This window comes from Ascaphus truei, chromosome 2 (assembly GCF_040206685.1).
Source record: "Ascaphus truei isolate aAscTru1 chromosome 2, aAscTru1.hap1, whole genome shotgun sequence".
Taxonomy (NCBI): Eukaryota; Metazoa; Chordata; class Amphibia; order Anura; family Ascaphidae; genus Ascaphus; species Ascaphus truei.
Genome location: NC_134484.1, coordinates 102,943,654 through 102,956,825, shown reverse-complemented (window position 1 = coordinate 102,956,825; position 13,172 = coordinate 102,943,654). Strand labels below are relative to the sequence as shown.

Sequence of the window (13,172 nt, the reverse complement as noted above, 5' to 3'; positions counted from 1 at the left end):
GCTTCTTGGTCCCAGCTTTCTCCAGCTGCAAGTCTCTCAATGACACTAACACTGTCCCCTGCTGAGCTTCTGTTGCCGGTGCTAGCTGGAATCTGGGCTCGGCGCATTCCGACGTCAGGGAGACCCAGCATGTGTTGACGTTAGAGGCTCGGCGTGGGACAGTGTTAGTGCGGCAGCTGGGCAAAGAAGTTGTGCCTGGCCATAGGTCTGGCCCACCTGCTTTGTCTGGCCGTCGGGCCCTCTGCAGTCACCAGGCCCGGGACACTTGTCCCAGCTCTCCCCCAGATAACTCTCCCAGCTGTGCCAGGCCCGGTGGGGCTTTGGCACCCCCCAAACCCACGCTGGAGTGACTCGGCAGCAGCAGCTGACTGCTCTTTCCTCTCCCTGCTTCTGCCGTAAACTTACGGCTGACAGGAGTGAGAGAGAGAGGAAAAATCAGCGTGAGCCGGCTCCCTTAAAGAGACAGTGTCTGTCTGTGTGTTGTGTGTGGGGGCGGGGGGAGAGGGAGAGAAAGTGTGTCTCTGTGTGTCTGTCTGTGTGTGGGGGAAGAGATAGACAGTGTGTGTGTGTGTGTGTGTGTGTGTGTCTGTGTGTGTCTGTGTGTGTCTGTGTGTGTGCATGTCTGTGTGGGGGAGAGAGTGTGTCTGTGTGGAGGAGGGGGAGAGAGTGTCTGTCTGTATGGGGGAGGGGGAGAGAGGGTGTGTATGAGAGGGGAGTGTGTGCAAGTGAGAGGGGGAGAGTGTGTGTATAGAAGAGAGAGGGTGTGTGTGTGTGTGTGTGTGTGTGTGTGTGTGTGTGTGTGTGTGTGTGTGTGTGTGTGTGTGTGTGTGTGTGTAGAAGAGAGAGGGGAAGAGTGACTGTAAGGGTGACTGTAAGGGCGAAAGTGTGGGGGCGAAGGCGCATAAGGGGGAGAGTGAGGGGGGAGAGTGTGAGGAGGAGAGACATGAAAGACGGGGGGGGCAAAGACAGGGGGGGCAGAGATGGGGGGATGAGAGATGGGGTTAGGGTTCCCCAGAATTTCACAATCTAATTCTAGGGTTCCCCAACCAAAAAAAGGGTGAAAACCACTGGTCTATGGAGTCAGTATCATGAGCTGTGTGTCTTGGGGACATGAACCTAAGATACACAATGGGAGACTCATAACAAGCTATAGTGAACTGCAACTTCAGACATTACGTTTTTTTAATCACCAGTGAAAAGGAAACCAATGGTAGCTACAAAAGCACAATTTGGCACATCCCATTATAATATGTGCGAAAAGCAGCCTCTCCCCAACTCTTTCTCTGCAAACCCTTCCCAAATTGCGAGGGTAACACATGGGCTTAGCATGATATAATGACCCTAAGTCTAAGCGGTCTATACATCAACATACAGAAAGTGTGCAATTCTTTTCTTAGCAGAGCTGCAGCGTGTGTAAGAACAGTTTCTTACATCTGATGCAGAATTATAGACTTGTGCCTCTTCAGATGTGGCAGATTGTTTTGGGAAAATAAAATAGGAAAAGAATGGTGCGGTGAGACGCAGAATTTTTCTTGTTAGGAATTTATTCAATTTTTATTTTTTAATGGGGCGGGGCCAGGGGCGAGTAGCTTTTTTGGTTGGGCGAGTAGCTTTTTGGGTCATTTGTCAAGCCCTGTATATAAGTATTTACAGATCTGCCACATCTTAGAAATCTCTCGAAAGCTTGTCTTATATGATCAATTGTTAGTCCAAATAAAAAAGGTATCACCTACAGTAAAACTGAAGAACTTATTTTAGAAGGAGGATGACATCAGGAAAAGATTGGCAGGAAAATGTTAGTAACTATCTGAGCTCTGCATAAGAAAACAAATTATGGCTGTAGGTAATGTGGGAGCCGGCAGCTACAGTATATAACGTTGGAGAGTAGTTCACATATCAGTTTGGTTTGTTTTAGGAATTTTGTAACATATTGTTCTTTTTGCAGGAGTAAGCCAATTCCCATTTTGGGATTTTATTGTGACGTTTGTTATTTTTTGGACACTATGCAAATTGACACTACAGAAGGTGATAATGTAACCAAAAACCTTGTGAAAAGAATCAATATTTGTATTTTGTTGGACTACTGATTAACTGTACCCAAAGAGATAGCATAGGGTTCCATAAGACCTCATGCTATGTAAGTATAATTATTATAATTAATAATAACCATTATATATTTATTTAAGATACATATCCATAAACATAGATGCATGTGTAACCGCTCTTTACTTTGCCTCAGACTATAGAACCTGTCACTGAGGTGGGGGCCTGAGTCCTGTAACTTGGGGTTTAACTCTTATAGTGGGTGGTACACAGAGTGGGAAGCAGGAGTAATTAGACACAACAAAACTGTAAGGAATTACAACAAAGTTTATATTACTTTATCTATCATTTTGAACAGGGATATATACACAGGCTTACCACATAACCACACAATCTGTGTGCAATCCTACTAAAACAAATAACTAACGCTGTGCCTCTGTCTTTATATATTTTACAGTCACTGCATATTAGTTCACATACCATGTTGATCAGACAGGGTATTTGTACAATAACCTTTTGCTGGATTCAAACAGATGCAGGTTGCAGCTTCTTATAGGTAATTTGAAAACATAACCTGTGCTCCAATGCAGGGGCGTCTCTTTCTTTCCTCTGGCTGTTAAATCCTGATATTTCTCCTCTTAGCTATTGCAGTGCTCCCTGAGGTGTCACTGTACTTTGTACTAGCCAGCAAAATCCACCAATCTCCTCACTCCATAGATCGGTCAGGCCCTTGCAGAGTGTTCAGCAGCAGCCTCACCAAATCAAAACAAACTGCCCACACCAGTCCCCTCAGCAATCCCTTTCCAACTGGCACCAACTGTCATTCCACTGGCTAAGCACAGTCACATGGTCCAGTGGAATGTAATCTTAAAGTTGCCATGTCCTGGGCTGATAGCAGACACAGGGAGTTACACATGTATGGAGAAATAATACAAAAAAGGTAAAAAGGAAACCCACTGTTACTTTAGATAATTAGATGACACAAAATAAACTGTTTAATGGGAATGTTTTTAGTTTACCACAAATATAGAAATCGATAGCGTCCATCAAAGTAGTTATGCATGTAAGCTGTTCATTTTAGTTCACCCTGCAACATAAAATAGCATAATTGCATTATAGAAAATAACTTTGAGCATTTGGATCTCAGAACTTTCAAAGTAAATAATGTGCTAAACATTAGCATTATTGGTATGATATTAAAGTCTCCGTTTAGTATTTTACCAATCCTCTGTGATTTATTACTTATTATTTATGTGTTATTATGTGGGGAAAAAGTGTTATTTTTATATTGCAAGTCATCAATATTGCACCGCCAAAAAGAAAGCATTTTTATTGGGTCCGTTGAACTCATCGGATCCATCAAAAAATAGGCATAATACCTGTATTTTTGTCATTAACATACCATACATCAAGTTCTTATACTTATCGGAACCTGATTAACGACAGAAATGATACACACTTTTTGTATCACCTACTTTGGGCTGGCTATAGCCACATCTTGCCTATGTATTTAATGGCCAAGATATTGCCCATTATATACATAGGCAAGGTAACCTAAACCAGCATGAAATTGGTGTTGAAATATTATTTTAAATACATTTCAGTATGCAATGACCCCTTAGTACCCCCAAGTGGTCAGCTACTCATGGGTTTTCATGACTAGATGACCTGTAAGGGTTGCAAAGCATTTAATATTTATAATAAACTACACTAATTATCCCCTTGGATACCTTAGTAATTTGTAAAGCATCCATATGCAATAGTTTACTAACCAAGAGGTCAATTAAGTGGTTAATCTAAAAAAACTTCCCCTGGAAGCCCTAACCACCCATCCCGGGTCAACTACCCCCTCCCCCCCCCCTCACACACACACACACACACACTCCCTCCCTCTTGTGAATAATGGGCATAAAAAATGAATAAGATCTGTTTTTAACAATATATTTGTTTATAATAAAAAATTGTGCAACACACTTTGTATGACTTTAGAACATGCAGTTTTGAACAAACCAAAAATGAAGGTTGGGCTCTCTTTTCAGCTATGGTGTCCCCCATTGTCTGACGAGTGCTTTGTCTTATCCCTCCTCAGGTGTGCACATATCGACAAAATAGTGAGGGCAGTGGTGTTATTTGAGAGCTGCTTCCTGGTGTCGTGTCAGTGCAAAGATGTGGTGTCATCATTGTCATGATAGGTGTTTGTGGCCTCCAGATAGCCACGGTCAGATTTATTATGTTACAAACCTGGTCAGTGCAATTTGTTATTTGAAAATAGATGTGCTCCAAGTTTTTGGAAATGTTGTTCGGGGCCGTGTTTAGTTGCTGCAGCATTGCATTGTTCTCCATGGTGGAGATTTATATGGCTGCTCTTTGTTTTGTCGCTGCTATATGAGAACACAGGGTTGATTTAGATGTCCTCATGAATGGATGCTAGCTGTGTGCTCATGATGAGACACAGCTGTTTGTTGAGCCATCACCTCAGTTGGCACTGGCTCTAAAATTAGGGTCACTATCTCTGCAGAAGCTGATGGTGCGTTACGAATGTCTTCAACCCAGAGCCAACAGAGTTCCTGAAAAGTATATCAAAAAGCAAAAATCTTAAAATTAAAATGCTGTGGGTAGCATTGCACAAAGCCCATGAGCCAACAATCAGTGCCGTAAAGTGAGCTATTAAGCGAAGAAGTTTGATATGTAAAGTACAGTGCAACAAACGAATAGCATACACACAAGAACAGTGAACAAAAGAGGAAAGTACAGAAACGCTTCCAATTTACGGGGAGGCTGGCATCCAGATAGAGGTTGTCGGTTTGTAGGGTCTTGTATGCAAAGCCCTTGGCACATTGTAAGAGAGCTCTTGGTTGCAAAGTTCAGTTTCAGGAATTATAGCTCCAAGGATGAAGCTACTGAGAGCACTAAGCTTACCCCTAAACAAGTTGACCAAATGCGCGCTCAGGCTCGGTTAATTATACTGGACCATCATTTGATTTGTAAATTCTAGACCTAGTGAAACTAACCAATCAGAGTGGAGGTATGCGTGTGTCATATACAAATCAGCTAATCAGTGTGCATAGAGGACTACAAGCTGGCCAATCCATGTTGGAGGCATGCCCAGGCTCCCAGACAGAGTGAAGCCTAACTAGGGATATAGCAAAGATTAACTTGGCACACTCGCAGGAGATCTAAACACATCCACTCGGTGTGTCTTTCCGGTTCCCTGTGCAAGTACATCATTGTTGTCCTCTCCTGCGACCACCTAGTAATCATTCAAAGTTAAAAATTACGACTGCATACAAGGGATTAACCACTTCAGCAGTAGTAGTGAGTCTGGCTTTATACCTGATGGAGGGTAGGTTTGTCCCCGCCCCCAAAACGTTGTGGCTGATTTTTGTCTCTGTACATTGGACTGTATAAACAAGGGGGTCTCAACGCCAGTCCTCAAAACCCCCCAACAGGTCAGGGATTCAGGATATCCCTGCTTCAGCACAGGTGGCTAAATCAATGGCACAGTCTTCGACTGAGCAACTGATTGAGACACCTGTGCTGGAGCAGGGATATCCTTAAAACCTGACATGTTAGGGAGTTTTGAGAACTCCTGGTTTAAACAATTGCAGAAAGATACCGGTGAAGTGGTTAATCTCTAGTTGTCACGGGAGACCAGGCAAATGTACACCTTTAATACCAGGATCAAATGATTGAGCAAAGCAAGTAGGTAAAATAAATTGTAATTTATTCCAGGAAAAGACATACACACAATGGATCACAATATGCAATAGAAAACACACTCACTGGGGATCTGGCTAACGAACTAAACTTTCCTAGTCCAAATGGCTACAAAATGAGGTCTGTATGAGCCCATTCCAATGACCGGGAGGTGCTCACAAACATCCTGGAACTCAATTCGGCACGCAGTTCCATTCGCGACCGCTGCGGTCTGTTTTCAGAACTTGGCGCCTGAAAAGTGGGACTTAGAAAATTTCTTGCCTTGAAAATCTCTGAAGCCGGCTCGCGTCTATTTCTCTCAGAGCATCTTTTTGGGATCTTGAATTTGCCGCTGATGGTTTGGTGCTCAGAATCTGCTGTCCTGATTGGCTGCTAGGTTTCTTATAGGTTTTGGCGTCCCATCACAAAACAGTACAGCCAATCAGCGCATGGGAATTTCTCTGCCAGCATATCACCAATTTGCCGGTATTCTGAAGCCGGGCGGGCATCGATTCCAATTCTGCTAAGGGGCATGCTCCAACCTGGCATCCCACAGTTCATATAGCATATATACCTATTAAATATAACCCTTTAATAACATATACCTTTACGATGTATCTTGGCCTAAAAATGTCTAAGTCCCCCTTTCTGGTGTTAGGGATAGAATAAAGAGATGTACAAACTACTCTTACTAGCCTTATCCCGGCCCCACTGTAGAAACCTGACTTTACCTTTGGCACACAAATAAAACCCTCACAGCTTTATAACATAGCTGGAGCACCCCCTGAACCCCTACACCAGGGTCAGGGTGACTTGGGCATGAACTGGGCATCCCCACTTATACTGGGGGCCCTGGTACAATTCTGGGGATACCTTGATCCCCTATGCCATTTTTACCTTTCTGGTCTAGGCTGAAGCAGGGACTCCTGGCGGTGAGTCGCAAGAACGTTCCCAGGGTAGGAGTTTGACCTTAGCACCGGGCTTCAATGTATCCGAGAATCTCACCTGATCCTCGGGTACATCTTTGGGGTATCCCGTATCTCGGGGACCCCGCTACATAGCCCCAATTTGAAAAGACTTTCTCCACAAAACCCACAGTGAAACTCCTAGCCTAGCTATCTCTGCTTGCTGGCACTCCTGGAAAGGCAAAAACACAAAAATTCTTTATTGTCGCATAATTTCCACACAGTCACAGTAATGCATGTGCGACAGCCAGGTCCAAGAGCGAACACTCTAGGACACCCAAACACGGATCAGGGATAACCAAGTGGGCTTAACCTTTATTATTGAGTCTGGTTGCCCCCTCACTGTCACACTTGTGGGCAGTGATTTTTTCTTACTTTGAAACCTAATTAGCCATTTAACCAAGGACTACACACTGGCCAGTCAGGTGGACTCTGGGTTACAAATCAGCCAGTCAAAAGCCAGAAAAGCTGATTGATCCTAGGTGTTAAACCAGTCAATAAGTATCCAGTCAATAAAGTTGAGTTCCAGATTACAAATCAGCCAATTAGCATCCACCAGTGTGGGCAGGCCCCCAAACACAGCAGAGCCAGCAATAAAGATGGAAAAAGGGACAGAGGCAGGAACGTCATGCCAGACAGAGCGACACCAACCTGTGTGTGGCTACTATGTAGTCCCTATGGGTATATAGGGATAGAGTTACAATGTACATTTGTATGTGTAAGAGACGTGTGTGCGTTCATATAGCGCGGTATTTATAGACATGGACTTTAGCACTCATGGAAGGAGAGTTCTCTTGTTTAAGGGTAGTGGCTCATGAAGCTGCGGTCTCGGTTTAGGCCACTGGTGAATGTCCCGGACAGTTTAATACATTTGTATTCATGCAACCGTCTCTCTTTCGGTGTTCTGAGATTACCTTTGAGTATGGCCACCTTCAGATCGTTCATCTTATAGCCAGAGTCAGAGAAATGTTCTCCTCCCATGAGTGCTAAAGCCCATGTCAATAAATACTGCGCTATGACCACACCATTGTTATACACTCCCCCTCCACACACACCTTTTGTAAAGAAACGGAATACACTGTGGACACTTTATTAATTACATACACAAACACACACACACGCATACTCTTAGATCGCAAACATTCAGGGACCATTTAACACCTTAAGTCATAAATCACACACTGCACAGGGGGAGGGGTAGGCTTCACCCACAGATAACATTCCAAGCTGTCTTGTTTAAGATTTTTGGCTTAATCCATTGTAACATTGCCCGAAGAACAGATCATGATATCTCGAAAGCTCGAACAAATAATACCATTTAGTTAGCCACAGAACGGTATTGACTATTTGTTTTTGATTATTAAACTCGGCTAACACTGTACAGAAACCTATATATTTATAGTCTATAAGGATCCCTAGAGATCCAAAATACCGCCACAGCACAAGAGATAATCAAAACAATTGGTTTATTGGGTCCAAAATGCACACATATGCCCGACGTTTCGGTCCCCAGGGAGACCTTCTCTAGGGGCATATGTGTGCAATTTGGACCCAATAAACCACTTGTTATGATTATCTCTTGTGCTGTGCCCATATATCTGATCTCTAGGGATCTTTACAGACTAACTATTTACCCTTTACCGTGCACCACACCTGCCTCTGCTGAGGTCTTTTTTTCAGTGTGTGCTGCCATATTCTCTCTCTCCTCTCTCTCTCTCTCTCTCTCTCTATCTCTCTCTCCTCTCTCTCTCATGCCACAGTGTCCTTACAAATTTCTATTTTATTTGTTTATATTGTGATGTGTTGTAGTAGGATGTAGGCCATAGTGCCTGTCACCACTCCTCCCTCCTCGTGCCTAAAGGTAGAAAACACTGAGCGAGCACTTGTTATTGTGGCATTTCATCCTGAGACAGAAGCAGAAAACTTATTACCACCCTCCCCTCTCAATTTTCTTGTTCCCCTTTGGCTATATACCATCTCTTGTATCTGGTGAGACCAGAGGAGCATTGACCATATATGATTGTGAACTCCTACACTGCTCCATAGGTACCAAGTTCCATCCAGTGCAGAAAGACCTTTTCCATCATCCTTGTTTTACAGGTTATATTGCACTGTATGTACAGTGTAGAGCAGAAGTGGGTAACTCCAGTCCTCAAGTGCCACCAACAGTTCAGATTTTCAGGATATCCCTGCTTCAGCACAAGTGGCTCAATCAGGAGTCAGTCATTATGACTGACACACTAATCGAGCACATGTGCTTAAGCAGGGATATTCTGAAAATCTGATCTGTTGGTGGCACTTGAGGACTGGAGTTGACCACTCGTGGTATAGGGAGAGGGGCAATTTCCCTGTTAAGTCAATTAGTTTTGTGGGCAGGAGATGGGGTAGGGTAATATTTGGTCTACGTTTACACATTGAATAGATTGGGGGTACAAAAAAACAGAAAGATCAAGTTTGGGCTATGCCTATGCTTGATCATATAGGTAATTTTTATAACCCCATCTTTGTGATCAGAAGTAATTATGCGGTATCCCCTAAAAAAATGTTTCATTATTTGGCGATGCAGGGAAGTAGAAATCGCCATTGACATTCAGAGGTTTAAAATTCTTATAGGGATATTTTTAATGCATCAGATATAACATCTTAAATATGCTATCCCCCTGCACTTAGCCATGTGTTGTTTTGAAGATTAGGGTGGAAGAATAGAAGTTTCAATCAATTTGAGAATTTTTCAATTTGCTGTCAATGGGGTGTTCAGAGTTGACAGTCAGATGTGTATCTGTTTCTCCCATTACTCAAAGCTCAAAACCTTCAGCTAATTAAGGTAACGAGGAGATTAATAACACGGTTACTAGACTAGTAATATAATCCTGGAGAAAATATGGTATGGTACAGTTGCACAAACAGCCTTTCAATTATGGAAGCAAAATATCCCAAAGCAATAAAATACAATTCTTCAGTAAGCCTGGTGCTGTTTACATTTTGTACATATAAAAAATGTGTGGCATACTTGGTTAAAGAAAAGTCTAAACATACAGTAGACTTAATTATTTTTAGGGGAAGTATTGTAGCACCTCTAATTGTATTTACACACTTACAAATGTATACATCTACAAATAACATAAACATAAAAAGTAAGCAATTATAGAATTCATCATTTATTTTTGTATCATGTTGCAGTGTTTTTCTTTAACAAGGCTTTGTAAATAAACCAGCTATAGCAAACCAACATACAGTAGTACAGTATATAAACCAATTAAACGATAACATAATCTATGAATAACTATCATGATAGTCCTTTACAAAGTATCACATCCTAAATCAACCAATACAATCTTTAATGGCAAAATGTGATTAAACATATATTCACAGAGAATCACATGACTAATTGTGTAAAAGAGACTAAATACATTGAAATATAAATAATAACATACCAAAAATGACACAATAATTATGTGAATGGGAAACAAATTGTCATAATAATAGAATAACCAAGTCAATATTATAAGTTGTTTTTTTCATTCACACTGTCAACACTAGAAGCTGAACAATGATTTGCAGGTCCTTCCGGCACAGAATCGGTTAAAGATATATTGGCATACAGTACGTCATGTGAAATTATCTTTAAAACAAGGGGGGTCCATTAGATGTGCTTATGTGTCCCAAGCCAACACCTGCCAGCTGTTTGTCCCCTGAATTGAGGACATCATGTTTTCAATTTTCCTTCAATAAAGCTATGAATCTAGCAATTTGCTGGCCTGCTTCAGCTAAACAGAAAGGACAATTTGCAACAACAAAAAAAGATCATAGTTCAGGCTCAGTCAGATGGAAACGATTGAAAACAGAGAGCTGGCCGCTATGTTTCCCCAATGCAGCTTGCTGTCGCAGTTTGACTGACAAACTGACTTTTTGAGGTGCCCATGCCCATTCCAGTCAGAGTTTATTGAAGGTGATTTTGTTCTTCTCCATGAGGCCACAGCAGTGGCCATGCCATCTGTCACCTTGATTGCATCGTGGAATCTCTGGAGAGAGTTCTATGGCTCCTGATCATTTACAGATTGTGCCGCTTTCGCCTCCATAAGGACCACATGCACAGAGCCAGATGGTGAACATACACGCTTATTATAAGTCTTTATCTCTGTGCAGGAAGGAGAGGAACCATTAGATCTCCCCCAGGAACTTAGCTCCTCTCTACCATCATGCTGCTCTTCAGAAAATACAGACTTCTTCAGCTGTCAGCAACCTTACTCGAAAAATTAAAATAAACAAATAAGCAATAACCATGTCATCTGAACATGCACCGGGACATACAGACCATACACAAAACTGCCGCTCTCGCTCTTTCAACATTAGAGAGAGGCGATTTGTTTGCAAATAGATCATTCAATGTGCTGCTTTTGGAAAGGTTAGGCAGAGTGGGCTGCAGTTTCATAATACATTAATGTGATCCGAGCATTACTTCAGTTGGCTCCTATGCAGGGGGAAAAAAAAAGAATATTGATTTCACATAATTTGCTGCTAAATATATATTATAAATTTACTTACCACACAAGTGCTGACAGTGAGAGTGATCAGGGAGGGGGGCACAGGCAGCATGCAGCAGGCAGATGTCTGCCTTCAATTGCTTGCAGTTGCAAGGAGAAATGCTAACAGTGATGGCAAAACAAAATTAGTTTCTTTGAATAACACCATTTGTCTCCAGGGAAAGTAACAACAGGAGGGAGGTCAGAGTTCTTTGTAGAGCTGGGAAAGCACTATCTGATTATCAAAATGTCACTCTCTGTCCCCTTGTTCTATTCTGCCACCGTTACATGTGTATGCTTCTGTGATGTGATGATAGGGTAATGGGAAATACATTGATTGCAGGCACGTTTTCCCAATATAAAAATGAACCTTGCGTAGAGTCATAATGGCTTGTGATACATTGTAAGAAAATAGAACTAGCCATTTCTTCGCTGTTTTTATTTTAAAACTAAATATAATTATTTATCAGTTATGATTTGTTTTAACTTATATGTGACATGTAACTTATATGTCACATGTATTTGACTATACATGTGACTTTTTTTTTGCGTGATGTTTCAGCATCATTGGATTTAAACAGAAACAAATTAATGACAACATTCTTACAGAATCCTTAAGACAAAAAGTGGCATACATTGATTAACCCTGTCATTGCCAGATGAGCCTCCCATGCATTGCAATGTTGAACTGTTAAATATGTTACTTTGTGTGATGTGCCTTATTAGATCTATAATTCAATTTAATGAATGCATTATAACAATTGTTAAGAATTTGTATTTTAACAGTGCTCGTCTAGAAGACATAATTGTAATATTGAATCATTATCAAAATGAATGCAAACAATTGATACTAAGATCAGTCATTTTTAATCATTTGTACATCTTTCTTACAGGGTTTGTGGGATTTACAAACACAGTAGCTCCCTGATCTGCAAACAAATTAAACGTGAAAATTGTATATGTTTTTTTTTTAAAAATACATCAGTTTTGTAGTATTAGATAATACTGTCTGCATTTTTTTAACTCCTCATGTCATTTTTAGTGATTTTTTAAATTTACTGACCATCCTTTGGTTGCTACAGCAACCTTTTAGAAAGTAATATCCACTTCCTCTTTTGAAACAGGTTCTCACTCACACCATTTTTAGCTCTGCCCTTTGGCAACAAAGTATCACAAACAGATCTGTTGCTGTGTTCCAAACATTAGGCTGTCTATTACTCTGAAAGCTGTGATAATAATTTGTTACAAACAGTAATATAATGTTACATATCATCTGCAGCATTTCACAGACTGCAGGACCAAGTTAGGCGTTTATACTCCGTGCAACAAATTGCTGAATGCCTATGAAGCCGCCGCTAGTGCACACATGAAGGAGCACAATGGTGCGAGCGCTTTTTGAAAAGACATTTTCAAGCGATGGCCGCATCACGTGAGTGGTTCAGCCAATCATGGCAAACCAGCCTCGTGACGTGTCCGCCACGCCTCCCCAATTGCTTCCATCAGAATTCACACATCACTCAGGCGACAGGCGCTGCGGGCCAGCACAGAGTATAATTACGGCCTTAGAAGGCAGCCATTTCATTAGGCACACAATCAGGATTTTTACACTTATAACAGAAGCACCAAACAATTGCCAGCTTAAGTAAGAATGTAGAATTATACATTGTCACATGCTTTACTTATACAAAGAAGGGAAAAAAGGGGGGATGTAGTATTGTTGATTTAATGTACTTCATAATGATCAAGGTACAGAGATACAAAGTAACTTTTTCACTTCAGAAACTGTATCCTTACCAATTCTGAATCTTTCCTCTTCAGAGACATTACACTTCTTTATTTGCAAATATTGTTAAGAAAAGTGATCAGAATGTGATGGTTTTATGGGATACAGAGCACCACTACAGTTTAATTATATATATATATATATATATATATATATATATAT

At 41.3% G+C, this 13,172-nt stretch overlaps 1 long non-coding RNA gene across 1 annotated transcript; it reads left to right on the top strand.

Annotated features, from left to right (window-relative positions):
* Window positions 1–2,898: 2,898 nt before the first annotated feature.
* On the top strand, window positions 2,899–12,182 carry LOC142488550 (uncharacterized). The gene is made up of 3 exons (XR_012799484.1): window positions 2,899–2,983; window positions 4,133–4,287; window positions 12,121–12,182. It is a non-coding gene; the product is annotated as an uncharacterized LOC142488550 (long non-coding RNA).
* The last annotated feature ends 990 nt before the right edge of the window (window positions 12,183–13,172 follow it).